At 41.6% G+C, this 13453-nt stretch overlaps 1 long non-coding RNA gene across 1 annotated transcript; it reads right to left on the bottom strand.

Annotated features, from left to right (window-relative positions):
* Positions 1-274: 274 nt before the first annotated feature.
* On the bottom strand, positions 275-2538 carry LOC311430105. Its single transcript, XR_014688565.1, has 3 exons — positions 2409-2538; positions 1834-2070; positions 275-1742 (listed from the first exon to the last, which is right to left on the bottom strand). It is a non-coding gene; the product is annotated as an uncharacterized lncRNA (long non-coding RNA).
* Between the last annotated feature and the right edge of the window lie 10915 nt (positions 2539-13453).

The raw sequence follows: 13453 nt of genomic DNA, 5'->3' as shown, positions 1-13453 counted from the left end.
TTATATATTAGGATGAAAATGACTGGCTTGTCACTTCCTTAGCAAAGATTGGGAAGAGGAATAAATGGGAAAAAAAAAAAGGAAGTAATCAGATTGTAATAGTAACATATTAATCAAAACAGTCAGCAAAGAAGTGGAAGTCCCTTCTGAAACTTCTGTTAAACCAAACCCTCAACTCCTAGGTAAATCCTGCAGACTATGTGACTAGTGGATTATGGAGCAGCTGGGATTATGGAGCAGCTGGGATGGAGATACACTTCAACCCGCAGCTGCCAGTGCAAGATTTGTGATTTCAGAAAAGACACCAGGCCTGATCCTGGGGTCTAGCAAGTAAGGGACTTAGTTGGATGGACAGACACCTAACATCTAGTTTCATCTTTCTGTTCTTTTGTGTCCTATGTTGTCCAGTGTTACAGGATAAAGAGCTGAAATAGTTTTGGTGTGAGGGACTATCTAAACAGAGGCTGGTGTAGACAGTTTGTGTTTGCATTCTCCTTATCCCTCAGAATTGGTAAAGCAGAAAAGCTTCCATCTGGTTTTGTCTCCAATCCTAATTGCTATCAGCACTTAGTGGGACAACAACTCCTTCTGCAGGGTGCAAAACTTGTTGGGATTCTTCCGGCCAATGTTAAGGCAAAAATAATACAACATCTTTATAATTTCCACATGAGTGAGGAAATCAATACCTTCTGCCATACAGTGCAGAAACAATCTGTGCAGGGTTCACTTTCTGGATGCAGATTTGGGCTCTTTCTCTTGTGGCAATGCTTCAGTGCCTCCTTATCCTTCATTTTCCAAAAGGTGCCTGCAGCGTGACCATGCTGCTGGAACCACTTCTTTCTCCTAGGGTCTTAAGGGAGTCATTGTCACTAGGCCAGCTTTACAAATTAAAAATTCCTGCATTGCTAATGACTGGATCATCTGCAAAATCTTTTAATCTAATTTCCAAATGTTTCAAAGTAACAGAAGTCCCATTCTTTGTTGCAAAGGAGGAACAGCAGGTCTACCAGTTCCCCTGTTTCTTGAATAGTTTGAATAGGAGCAGAGATTTTACCTTCCTGGGGGATAGTCTTAAATCTTTTGATTACCTCCAGGTTCAGATGGAGCAAGAACAACATTTTGCTAAGGTGTTTGACTTAGATTGTATTTGGAATCTCAGGTTTGGGGCTCATGCAAATTGTATCTCTTTTAAAATATCTATCCCATGTATTCCATGCAGTTTCAAATGGATGTTGTTCTTGCAATTGATAGGTATTAAAACTACTCTCTATTTAAAACACAAAAACTCCAAGCCCTGTAAAAAGCCCTGTTCTTCTTTTAAACTCTGCTACAGTGATTTTGTTGAAAAATCTGTAATGGAGTCAATTCAAGCTTGTTACAGAAGTGCCAATGATTGGGTCTGTGGAGGATAATATATTACCTAAGAAGCTTATTGCATCTCACAAAGTATCTTCTAAAAACTCACGAAGATAGGGACTAAGATCCTAACCCTGCAAAAGCAAAATATATATATATTTTTTTTCAAATTATCTTGCAGTGCAATCATGTGGATTGCCTTAATTGATAAGCATCAGTAATCATTGCTCGTGCTGATAAAGCCCACAAACTCAGTCATGCAGATATTTACACTATATCATTTAAATTAATATAGGGTCCAGGCACCTAGGTACCCCTGCCAGTTTTAAATCAAGGGGCTTCTGTCCCACTAGAGCTCTTCTGGGAAGGCATCCAAGGCCAAAGCCCTGTATAAACAAATATAACAGGAAGAAGTAAGCTTATTAAGAACATATTAATGTCAGAAGAAGGGGTAGATAAAACAGAAAATAATATTACCCAGTTCAGAGGCACACACAGCTCTGTGAAGCAGAGCTGAATGATGACCTCCTGCTGCCCACCAGCTAATTGTTGTGTATTAGCCAGTGCCATTAGACTGATGTCATTTTAATGCAACATTGCATTCTCATGGCTTGTGTTTGCCTGGGCATGGCCCTTTTTCCTTTATTTCTTCAGCCAGTAGCACCTGGCTCAGCATTGGCACCTGAGTAGGCATCAGCACCATCAAACGCTGGTCTGTAAAACACATGGAAGAGAGAAGTCAAACATTCCCCATATTTCACGGCCTTTGCTGATGCTTCCCATCCATCTCTAACCAGCCTGCATCTTGGAAGCCTCAAAGCTTGGCTCTAGGCTCATCTTCTCCAAAAAGTGCAGTGGTAATGCACTTCAGAGGGATGAGGTGGGACAAGGTAAACCACTAGTTGTCGTACTCCTAACTAGTTTCTGGCTAGACTGTATGCATAGGAAGGGAACACCATTCAGCATAGTCTGTGTCACCTAGATGGCATAGTCACCTCTTTTAAGCATCTCTTCTATTTATTTCACCTGGTTCCTTGTACAGAGTTACTTGCCTGTGTCCCCTTCCTGCCTGATGTTTATGTACTGGTAGGCAGGTGGGTAGGAAGGAAGGAGGCACAATTCCTTTGTTGTGGGGTGAGCTATTTTTCCTAAAGAGAATGAAGGAGAAAGCTAAGTGAGAAGGAGACAGGCTTGACGCTCACCATTTTCTGAGCATATCTGCCTGTCGCCTCCATAGCCGCTGCTGCCTGCCAGAGGCACCTGCAGCCTTGCTGGCTACATCTGCTGTGGTAAATCAGATGTGCCAGTGAAGCCAGGTGGTACTGATCAGCTCACATCCACCTTGTGAAAACCCCTTTTACCCCTGACCAGGTGGCTGCGTCCAGGCTGCCTGCTGGTTACGGTCCTCTCTGCACCAGCTCCCAAACCATGCCTAGCAGGGTCAGAGTTTGGCACTGTCCTAAAATCGTGTCCCTGGTGATGCTTATTTTACTCTTACAGATGTGGTGGTGCTCTGTAGAAGGGCATCAGGAAACGAGGCCTTCGGTGCTGGCTGGGTGTCCTGCCATGCCAGGGCAGGGATGGAGCCGCCTCCGCAGCCCGGCCTGCTTGCTCTGGGGAATTGGAAAATGCTTCCAGGACTCTTAGAAATGCACTCGGCCTGGCAGGGCTGGCGATGGGGAAAGGCACCACCTCTGACAGAAAATAAACTTTGCTTTCCTGTGTGTGAGGAAAAAAAAAAAAAAAGAAATTATTCGTGGATTTGTCCTGGAAGAACACCAAAGCCTGGTTTTGGCAGAGGGCTGTGCCTGAAACAGGCTGTGAGCTCCTTCTGCAACAAGGGTGAAACACAGGAGCAGGCCCAGAGGCGCTGCAGAGAGCTTAGATATATTGTTTTATCCTCAGGGCTTTCTCATTAGATAATTGTATGCTGTGCTAACCATGTTACCTGGCTGAGTTGCCCAGGCTGAGCTGGCTGGAGCTGAAAGCCATAGGCAAAGAAGACATTATTCAGGACTCTCCTGTGAAAGGCAGAGCCAGGGAGGTTTCATCTGATATTGCTGAGTCTTCCAGACCTCTGGCAGTGAAGACCTGATTACCCTGTTAGATGCCAAATTTCTGTGTTGTCTGCACCAGACTGGGCCTTACTGCCCAATGTTCGCCCTTCTCCTGGCTTCACTCTCTGTCCATTTGGCCCTCAGGTAGCCTGAGCTCTTCTGGATTTGGAGCATCCAAAAAGAGACCCAGATCCCCTGGCAAAGGCCAGGGGTGGAGGGAAGCACACATCTCATGGTGGGATGGGAAGGCAGAAAGGTGCTGCCCCAGGCCAGCATTTGGGCAGGCTAGGCCTGTAGGAATGAGTTCAGGAGTCTCCCCCAGCAGGGCTGTCAGGTATACCCCAGGGAAACCCATGGAGGACAGCAGGGAAAGCTGTTACCTCTTGCTGCTCATCTTTCATACCATGATTAAAAGCCCATGTGCACGAAGCATGTATTTAATGTTCAAGATGGCAGGCTAGGAGGAAACTCTTTCTTTTAAAGCTGGTCCCCACCGATGTGGGAGACCCCCACCCATTGAAAGCAAGCCATTGGTAATGAAGTTCTGCGTGGAGGTATAGCAAGGATAAGTGGCATATTCCTCTGTAATTTCTTGAAAATACACTCATGGTTAAATATTTAAGAATTACTTTTACCTGCTGGGATCTTTCATACATCAGATCTGTTTGGGGGGCAGGAGAGGAGGCGATGGCGTGTAGTTTCTTTAGGGTACTAACTGGATTGGCAGTTCTGTAAGAATATGCGCAGTGCGTGCTCTTGATCTTGACTGCAACTCTGACTAATACAGCAATGCCTATATGTAATCAGAAAGATCTGCTTCTAATAAAAATGCAAAGGTTAATTATTCCAGTGTTTGTGCAGATGTTACTGATAATTTCTTTTATGTGAAAGAACATGAACAAAGCAGAGCTTTTACTTTCAAAGAGACAAAGGAGAGGAAAAATCCCAATACTGCGCCAAATTTCAAAAAGAGAAGCCCTTAAGGGAAAGAAAAATAGAAAGTTTGAGGGTGCAGAGTGAAAAAGCAACTATTAAAAACTATGGAAAAAATCTTGCCACTACCACATTCATTAGAAAAATTCTATTCTGAGTACCCTTCATAAACTATCAAAGCTTTATAACCCTGCAACAAATAAGAAACATAAATGAGACAAGGAGTGTTGAGTTACACTGTACAGTGCTTCATTTAAGTTTTTCGTTAGTTCTGTCTTCAGCCTGAAAAATGCAGGAAGGACAAAAATGAAGGACAAAAATGCTGCTTTATATGATCAGGAGTAAAAACCTTTAAGCCAGGTACTGCCTAAATCCAGTGATAAATACACCATCCTCAGTTTGAAAAGCTGTTTGAAAACCATCTTGTTTGGCATTTTACCTACATTTTTATTCCTGGTCTCTCAGAGTCTATCTGTTTTGCTTGTGGTCCTACTTACAGAAGCAATTTGCAGAAGGTTTCATACAGGAGGTCATGCGAGGTGTGAGTGGCCCCCAGAGCTGAGTTACGGGCCCAGCAGGCTAAGTCAGGAATATCTGCCATTTGCCATCCAATTTTAGTTCAGAAAAAAAAAAAAAAAACACAAAAAACATGAGCCCCATGTACCACAAGTTTTGGAAGCACTGGTTTGGACTCAGTTTAAAAACAACACATGAACCTGTAGTCCAAGAGGAGCTGAGAAACAATGCCTGCTAGTCATGGAAAGGTGATGTTGATAAAAAGCCAACCAGCGATAAATTTAAATGTGGGCCCAGAGAAACAATTGCAGTGAGAGATTGCTTCAGGCCTAACAAAATCTAAATGAAAAGTTTCAGGTCTAACAAATTCTGAATTTATTTATTTATTTATTTATTTATTTTTTGGTGGGGATAGGCAGATGAGCTCTATCACTGTTGCTGAATCAGCATGAAAAGAAAGACAGGGCAGGGAAAGAAATATGCCAAATAGAAAAAAAAATAAATCTGATGATCTCTCAGATCATAGTTTTCTTTAAAGACATTGCCAAAATGTTCTGATCATAGTCTTTTATGGGAAAAAAGGTAATTCTGGGAACATAATTTGTTCTTGATTCACTAACTTGTGTCAAAAAATAAATGGGGAAAAACAGCAAAAGAAAAATAAAATACTATTTTTATGTTTAAAAAAAAGGTTCTGATGGTCTATTTGAAATTACTTGTCCAGTCTGGAAATTCTTTTAAGATTAAAAATGAAACTGCTCAGATTCACAGGCTGAAAAAAAAAAAAAAAAAAAAAAAAAAAAAAAAAGCTTTCCTTAACCTGAAATTAACCTTTTATTTGAAAACCATCAAAAAAAAAAAAATATTATGTACCTAGGTTCATCTGTCCATCTTACTACCAAAAGAGCATCCCTTTCCCACTTCCTTTACAACTCTGACTCTCCATCTTCTGTCACTCATTATTATTTAATTGTGCTGCCATTCATCCACGCCAGGGCTCAACTGTGCTGGTTGCTGCATGGTTAGGTAGCAAAACCTTTAAATTTACTGTTTCAATATATATACCCTTTAGATTGGAGACATAAACAGAAAGGATTTAATCGAATATTTATCACAGTGTAGTCAACCAGAAAAAGGGGTTGCCATGGCAGCTAAAATTTCCCTATATAAGCACTGGGAGCTGCGATAGGTCAAGCCACAAGCTTGGGAGCCCCTGCTACGACAGATTTCTTCTCTGGCCTTAGGAACAAAGTCCAGGTTCCTCTTTACTTTCTTCTCTACTTGTTCATCTGCCACCAGATTTAGGTGTGGGTTTTTTTGTTTGGTTGGTTTTTCTTTCTAAGTGGCAATCTGATACAGAACATGTAGTTTTCTGTAGTATTGGTTGCATTTGCACAAGTTCTGTCTACCCTCAACATGCTCTGGGAATGATGCTTTTAGCATCAGGTCCTGTTGGAACAATAAGGATGTGCCAGGCCTAACCATTTTGTTTTATGACTATAATAGTTCTCAGCTTGAAGCAAAGCTCCAAACTTGTTTACTGTCTACTGTAAGACAGCACCAGCAGAAACTTCAATGCAGACCTCTATCAGTCAGGCATTTATGGAATTAGGCTGTATTATACCACCACTATGCTAATGTGTTAGTTTTTCCTTGTGGTGAAGAACTGTATTTGCATGTTCCTTTTGTAGTGTTGCCACACCTTTAAACAAGAGATGCGCTGTCTGAAATGCCACCCAGTTCATATAGAAGTGGCAACATGTGGCACTTCATACCTGATCTGGACTCCCAGCAGCTTAAATCTTTCTGAATAAGTATGAGTTGCAGGGATACTTGATGATGTATTTCATCTTTGGACTCCTCTAAAGGGTTGTACAAAGAGTGGGAACAGGCTTTGGAGCCTACAGAGAGCCCAGTATGTTGCTTTTCTTTTTTGTTTTCATTTCCACAAGAGCTCTTTACTCATATTTACACATTGGGCTCTTTAATTTATGTGCAGGCATGTCCAACAAAACAACTGGGTGTACCAAGTCACTCCCACTGAACAGAAACTCTGCAGGAGGAAGCACACAGCACTTACCCATTTTGCCTTCTCAGAAATGTTCCAGTGCAGAAATGCCATGGTCTTCTTATTCTGGGTGGGCCTTCCTCCTTCAAGGAATGCCCTTCCTATAAGGAAATGTCATTCTTACAAAATTGCTAAAGGAAAATCTCTTTAAAAATTTTACAGGTTAAATGACTCATTCAAACGCTCATTACTTGTCGTGTAGAACAAAAGCTGGCAAGATTATTTTTAATTATTTTTTTTTTATGGTCATAATGTTGCTCCTGGGAATCCTGCTCCTGAAGCAGAAGCACTGTGCCAGTACTGAGCAATTAAAATGCAATGAAAAGGGTAGTCAAACACCAAAGGAGCTCAGTGCCCGAGTATGAAGACAGTGATATACCATATTTCTTCTTCTAATCCTCGTGAAAACTCTGTATTATTGTGGTTACCTGGTAGAAAAATGACTGGTAGGGTTCACTATGTTTTTTTTTTACCCACTGTTTTCCGGTTTTCACAGCTGAGAAGGAAATGCTAGCACAGATGCCATGTTGGAGGGGGGTTCAAAAAGATCCCACTTTACATTGTTAGCAGCCCGGTAGGTTCATGGAAAATGAATTCAGTCAGAGGTTCCTGTTGGGAAGGATAATTCTGGTGCTGCTTGCACTTGTGAGGTGGGACACCTTGGCGTTTCCTCCTAGCTGCTGCACGTGAGAGGGGTGGGACTTCACGCATCTCCTCTAAAGACAGAGAAGAAAGGAGCACACAGAGACTTTCTGTGTCAGTAGGGGTGATGGTGTAACAGTTTGCTGCTGTGGAGTGTGTTTAGAAGGGTCTGAAATGCATTTAGCTGCAGAAAGAGAACTACTGCCATGGCGACTGATACAGCCCAAAGCTATCCCATGCACAGCAATATCAGCCCATAAATATACAGATGAATTTATCCCACCTATTCCCGCCTGCCCTGGTCACAACTGGAGGGATTTGTAAAAGAGCTTCCTCTTCATCAGTCTGGTCTTCAATTTCAGTTCTTGTCAGGACATGGTGCAAAAACTGTATGTGTTGGACAAGGCAGGTTTTCCACAGTTCACCATCTGCTGGTCATCTTAGTGCTCGACACAACCATCCTTTGTCACACCCTTTTCACAGTTAACTTCATCCCTCTTATTTTACCATGCCCAGTCTTCTATGTTTCTGTCTCATTATTCTTGCTTTTCTCTCTGGCACCAGTTCAGACTCACCCCACCTCCCCCACCCCCCCCAAGCCCTTCTTTTTTTTTTTATTTCATTTTTCTCTGTGGTTCACCCAGAAGTCCTGACTGCCACCGCTGTTGTTTTTATGCTGACATTTCTAACTTCAGGGTTCCTTCTCCTCCTTGTGCTGTGTCTGGAACTAGCACTCCTCTTCTGAAAGCGTCTGCAGCCTTTTCCTATCTTTCTGTCCCAGGGTATAATGGTTGAAGGGCCATCAGGATGTATATGCAGGCAGAGGATTTGATCAGAGAGCTCAGAATGGTTTGGCAAGAACAAAGGCACTAATGAAGAAAGAAAATTAAAATGTAATGAATGGAAACATGGCCACAAGATTCCCAGGAATGCTTGGCAGCTTAAGATATGTATACATCTGACCAGAGCAAGTCATGGCAGGGAGGTGCTCCTTTTTTTTTTTTTTTTTTTTTTTTTTACTGATGCCAGCCTTTTGCAGATTCACAAAAATGAGGAAAACTTTGTTATTTCCCGTAGAAGAGGAAACTGTGACTTACTTCGGTGTGACACAGCTGAGGCCATGGCATTCTTCTCTTTCTTTTACGTTTTTCCACGTGCCTGTTCCCTCTGAGCTACGCCCACTCCATACACTTGGACGTGACGTCCTTGGCCCGTAGGAAATACCATGACGTGCAGAATACAAGGTGCACACCCCCAAGGTAACACGGAGTATAATATACACATCTCTGTGGTCTGTTCTCTGCTTCGCCTTCCAAAAATTATCACTGAATGCAAGGCCTCAGCTTTTGCCCTCCAAGTGCACTGTTGCTTGCTTCCTGATGCCTAAATAAATGACTAAAATACTGAGATAAAGACCAAACTAAACATCTTCCCACCACAGAGGAAGCAGAATGTCCCTCTGTAACAGCAAACCTCCCTGTGCAGGAGATAAAATTTTCCATGTGAGCCTGCCTGGCCAAGAGATAAGATTTTCCACCTTGGTTTGTTTGAGGCTGAGAAGCAAATAGGCATGGCTTGGGAGCACTAAGGAAGACCTGACTGCCTTCTGCTCTAGCTGCAGTATGTATTACTCCAGCCTTCTTTTCCCCAACCTAAACACAGCTGTGGGCATATTAGCCTGACGCTGCGCTAAATCAAAACAGATTGAGAGCAAGAATAAACAACACTTGACATGTGTTAGTAATGGTGCTTAATATGTTGCTAGAAGATACCCAGATGCAACAGTGATTAGGATGTCGGGGGAATCTGCACACGGAAGAACACTTCGTGTGTTTGAATACCCTTGGTGCTGTGTATGTGTATGTGCATACACACATACACACTCATATATGTATGTGTATATATACCTATTTGGGCTGAAATTTACTATTTTAAAGTAACCCAAAATAAATAAGGAATTCAGCACAAATATAGCACTATAATTACAGTGCAAATCTTATAATACAAATTTCTGACTCACAAAATGCATGCAATTCAGATAAACCGTTCCTGCTGTCTTGTTGTCTAGTCTATCCATGCTTGCAACACCCAAGTGTCAGGATATCATGAAAGAATTCATGCAGAAGAGCCTGGTGAGGAGGATGCTTGGGGCCATGGATATGTGGACCAAAAATTTGCTTCTTGCCTGCTTTGCGTTGACAGGTAACTGGTGCTCTGCTGAGAACTGTACCAAAATGCGTCAGAGAAACTTCAGTTTCTACTCAAACTCTGGGTGCCCCAGAAAAGGTTTAAATTCTGTGCGTCCCAGCCATGGGCATGTCCTAGACCTTGGTGAAGCTGCTGAGAGCTAAGGAAGGAGAAGTGGTAACAGTGTTGACAGACATTTGGCCAAGGCTGAGAGTAACTGTGTTTGCCCTCATTTGATACTGTTTGTGTTCTGATTTGGCTGTCTACACTTGATGGTAAGTGCCTCATATCCAGATCAGTTGTGACATATTTTGAAGACAGCTTATGTTTCTACATGCAACTAATTGGCTCCCATCTCATCTCCTGACATATCTACGCTTTGATGGTCTGAGCTTATTTGTTTTACGACAGAATTACCTTTCCCCTTTCCCATCTGTCACTAGCTTTCCAGAAAAGTATTGAGAACCAAGTAAACCATCCTGTCCTGCCTCAGCAGAAAAATAAAGAAAAAAATATAAAACAGATACATTTTTTAATTATTTTCCTGTCCTTGTCATCTTGCTAAAATAGGTGATCTTCTGTGCTTGTATCTAAAGCTAATGATGTATGCACACACTGCATTTGACTGTATTTTAGCTGTATTTGGCTTAGCATTGTGAGGTTTAATTAAAGGTAGGAATCGAGTTCTTGGTATGCAGCACTATAACACATTCCATTTACTTTTAAAGCATATGTGAGTGTTTTAGTTTGTGACCTCTAAATATTATTGGACCTAGCAGTATTCTAGATATTTTCTATCTTCATTCAGGATGCTGAATGACGTTAAAGGCTGCTCAGAAAAAGTAAGTAAGTAAGTAAATAAATAAATAAAAAGATATAATTTTAGGTTCATTGCTGCTGGCATCATCTGCAGTTTCTATTTTGAGGTCAGAAGTACTGTCTTATAACAAGAGAAATTACTTTGATTACGTCCAACATCACATTGTAGTTGATAATGTCCAGTAGGGTAAAAGTCACATCTGTGCCTTTGAATTTAAGCAGGTTTTTCTGTGACTTTATGTTTATGAAGTAAAACCCTCAGATCTATTTAGTAACTTAGGAATTTGTCTGTTTGTCTTCTGTGCCCTTGCTATTGCCAAATACAAGTTTCTTAAAAGTAAGCCTGGCAATGCTGTATGCAATAAGATGAGGATGCAGGTGATTGTGATGGTGACATTTCATGCTGGAAAGCAACTTACATGCCTTTTCTTCTGGACGTTGGTGATTATTATTACTAGAAAGAAATGAGTTCTTTCAGGAAGAAAGGCAGTTCTGTCTGGCCATCTGTACAACGTCTGTATTTCTAATTTTAGCATGGAGGCAGAGTGGCATCAAGAATGACCAGAAAAGTCTGGGGTATAATAGCAGATCTGCTGACTGATTTGTTGTGTGACTTGTAAATGAGTGAGTGCTCACCATCTATTTTTTCCATATTTAGTCCTTAGGCAAGGGAGAACTGCCATGCTTCTACTTTCTGTCCCTCTCCTCTCCCTCTTGGCTACTTACGTTGACACCAGATGAAAGAGACCATGCAATGGAAAGCACGTTCATGTAAAGAAATGTGGAAAGTGTAAGGGAATGCTGTAATCAAGAAAAACATGGAAAGAAACACAGGTTTTACAAACTCGAGTGGGCAAGTGTTTACTACTAGCCTATTATGTCTTAGTCACTTTTGAAAACAGAGCTTTTTTACTGAAGCCACTGGAATTTTGCTTTTCTCAGTCTTGCATATCCTAAATGCTGCTTTAAAACAACAATAACAAAACAACAAAAACAAGACAAGACTCTTATGCCCACGGTCCTCATCTGCGCAGCAAGAGCACTGTCATTAAAACAGTCTTAACGGGAGCTGAAGTGGAGATATACCACTCACATCCGGGCTCTGAGAAGTGTTTCTAAAAATTAGTTTTCCTCTTTGTTGTGTGGAAGTCATGGCAACACCCTGGGAATCTTTCCTAGTCAAGTAAATCCACAGACAGTGGCATTCACAGAAGACAGAGGTGTCAGGAGGTCAGCTATCCACTTCCTACCCTCGGACTAGGTTACCTATGTCGATCAAATGTCACGACAGAGATTCATCTGTGGGTTTTTTAAATGCCAAGGATGGGAAGTCTTCACTTTCCCTATGCCATTAGTCATGATCAGCACAATACTCACAGAAGTTTGTTTTCTGTTTGCTGACTCACCCTCGCCCTGAAACTAGTTCGGTTTAATTTTTCTGGTACCGTTGCTTGGAGATTATGCTGTGCTGTGCTGGCTAGTATTAAGCTAGAAAAGCAAGAGGCCAGGTTAGGAAGAATGCAAATAAAGGTAAAAAATTTCCACATCATAGCAGTTGACAGAGAATATAAAGATTTTGCTCTTCAGAAGCTGTATTATCAATATTAGAAATATGGGTTAAAAACCAGAATTCTTGAAACTGTGATGAACAGAAGCACAAAAGTTTAAAGTCTATTACCTGATGAAACTAGAATAGCAAAATAAGCTCTTGGCTGTTTGGGAAGAGATCAAAGAGGGGTATGTAGCTCAGGGCGGCAATATTGTAAATACACCAGAGTCGGAGTTTTAACAATAAGCACAACAAGCTGATGATGAAAGCCCGCTGGAAGCTCATCCAAATCATCCCATAGAGTTATCAGTCTTTAAGTATCTGCATGAAGTATGGAGAGCTAACCGTAAGGAGAAATGTATAAGTGGAAGGTGTTGCAATTAAAACTTTTAACACAACTTTTTTTGATTCTTTTCTATTGCATCAAAATTTTAATTTAATAGAAAGTAACCGTTTTGAACCCTATCTTAGCAGGCAATCAGTAGAAACTACTATTTGCTATGGCTAAATGATCGAAACATAATTTTGTGTAAAGAACATAATTAGACATACAAATATGAAAAGAACTAAATTATGAAAGCTAATAAAAATACCGTGTGCCTGTATGTGTGTGTGACATTTAGGCAGAAAAATGTGAATGGAAATTATAAGCTCTTTACAAAGAATCATAGCAGACAAAATGACCTTAATGCTGCAATCAGAGATGGAGGGGACTCTGGCTTAGCAGACGGGCTGATTCAGTAGTGAAGTTTGTATGAGTGGGACTCAGTGGCGCCACAGAGGTGCCTCCTGTCATTTGAAAGGGGCCTGAGACATCACCATGGGACTGGCAGATATGATGCAATTGACAAAAGACCTTCTGGAGCGGTAACTTGTGGCTAAGCAGAATACCCCAGCATGTCTAAAATGGAAGGAGGCAGCTACGTTTAGGCACCTGACCTGCACCTTAATTGAGAATGAATAAGCCAATTAGTATAAATTAGAAAGTTGATTAGGCAGTTAGAGATACGGGGAAAATACAGATGACTAGCAAAGCAGCAGGAAGAAATACGAAGAGCATCGGAGGAAGAGCATCAGTATCACAGAGTGACGACCAGCTGGGAGTAGCAGCTCACTTACAGCGTGGTTCCGCAGCTTTGACATTCCCATTCTGCAGCTGAGCAAGAACAGGCTGATATGACTGTATTGCAAAAGAATGAGAAACTGTTCCCCAGAGGATAAGTCAGCAAGATGATGAGTCAGGTCACAGATGGGCTAGTGACAAGCTGGGCTTGCAGCCAGTGGACAGCCTGCTCTCTTGCCTGTGGCATGGCAGGAAACAAGGCG

This window comes from Aythya ferina, assembly GCF_964211825.1.
Source record: "Aythya ferina genome assembly, chromosome: 1".
In the NCBI taxonomy this organism is placed as follows: Eukaryota; Metazoa; Chordata; class Aves; order Anseriformes; family Anatidae; genus Aythya; species Aythya ferina.
The sequence above is the reverse complement of the archived record's forward strand: the minus strand, read 5'-3'. Positions and strand labels throughout refer to the sequence as shown.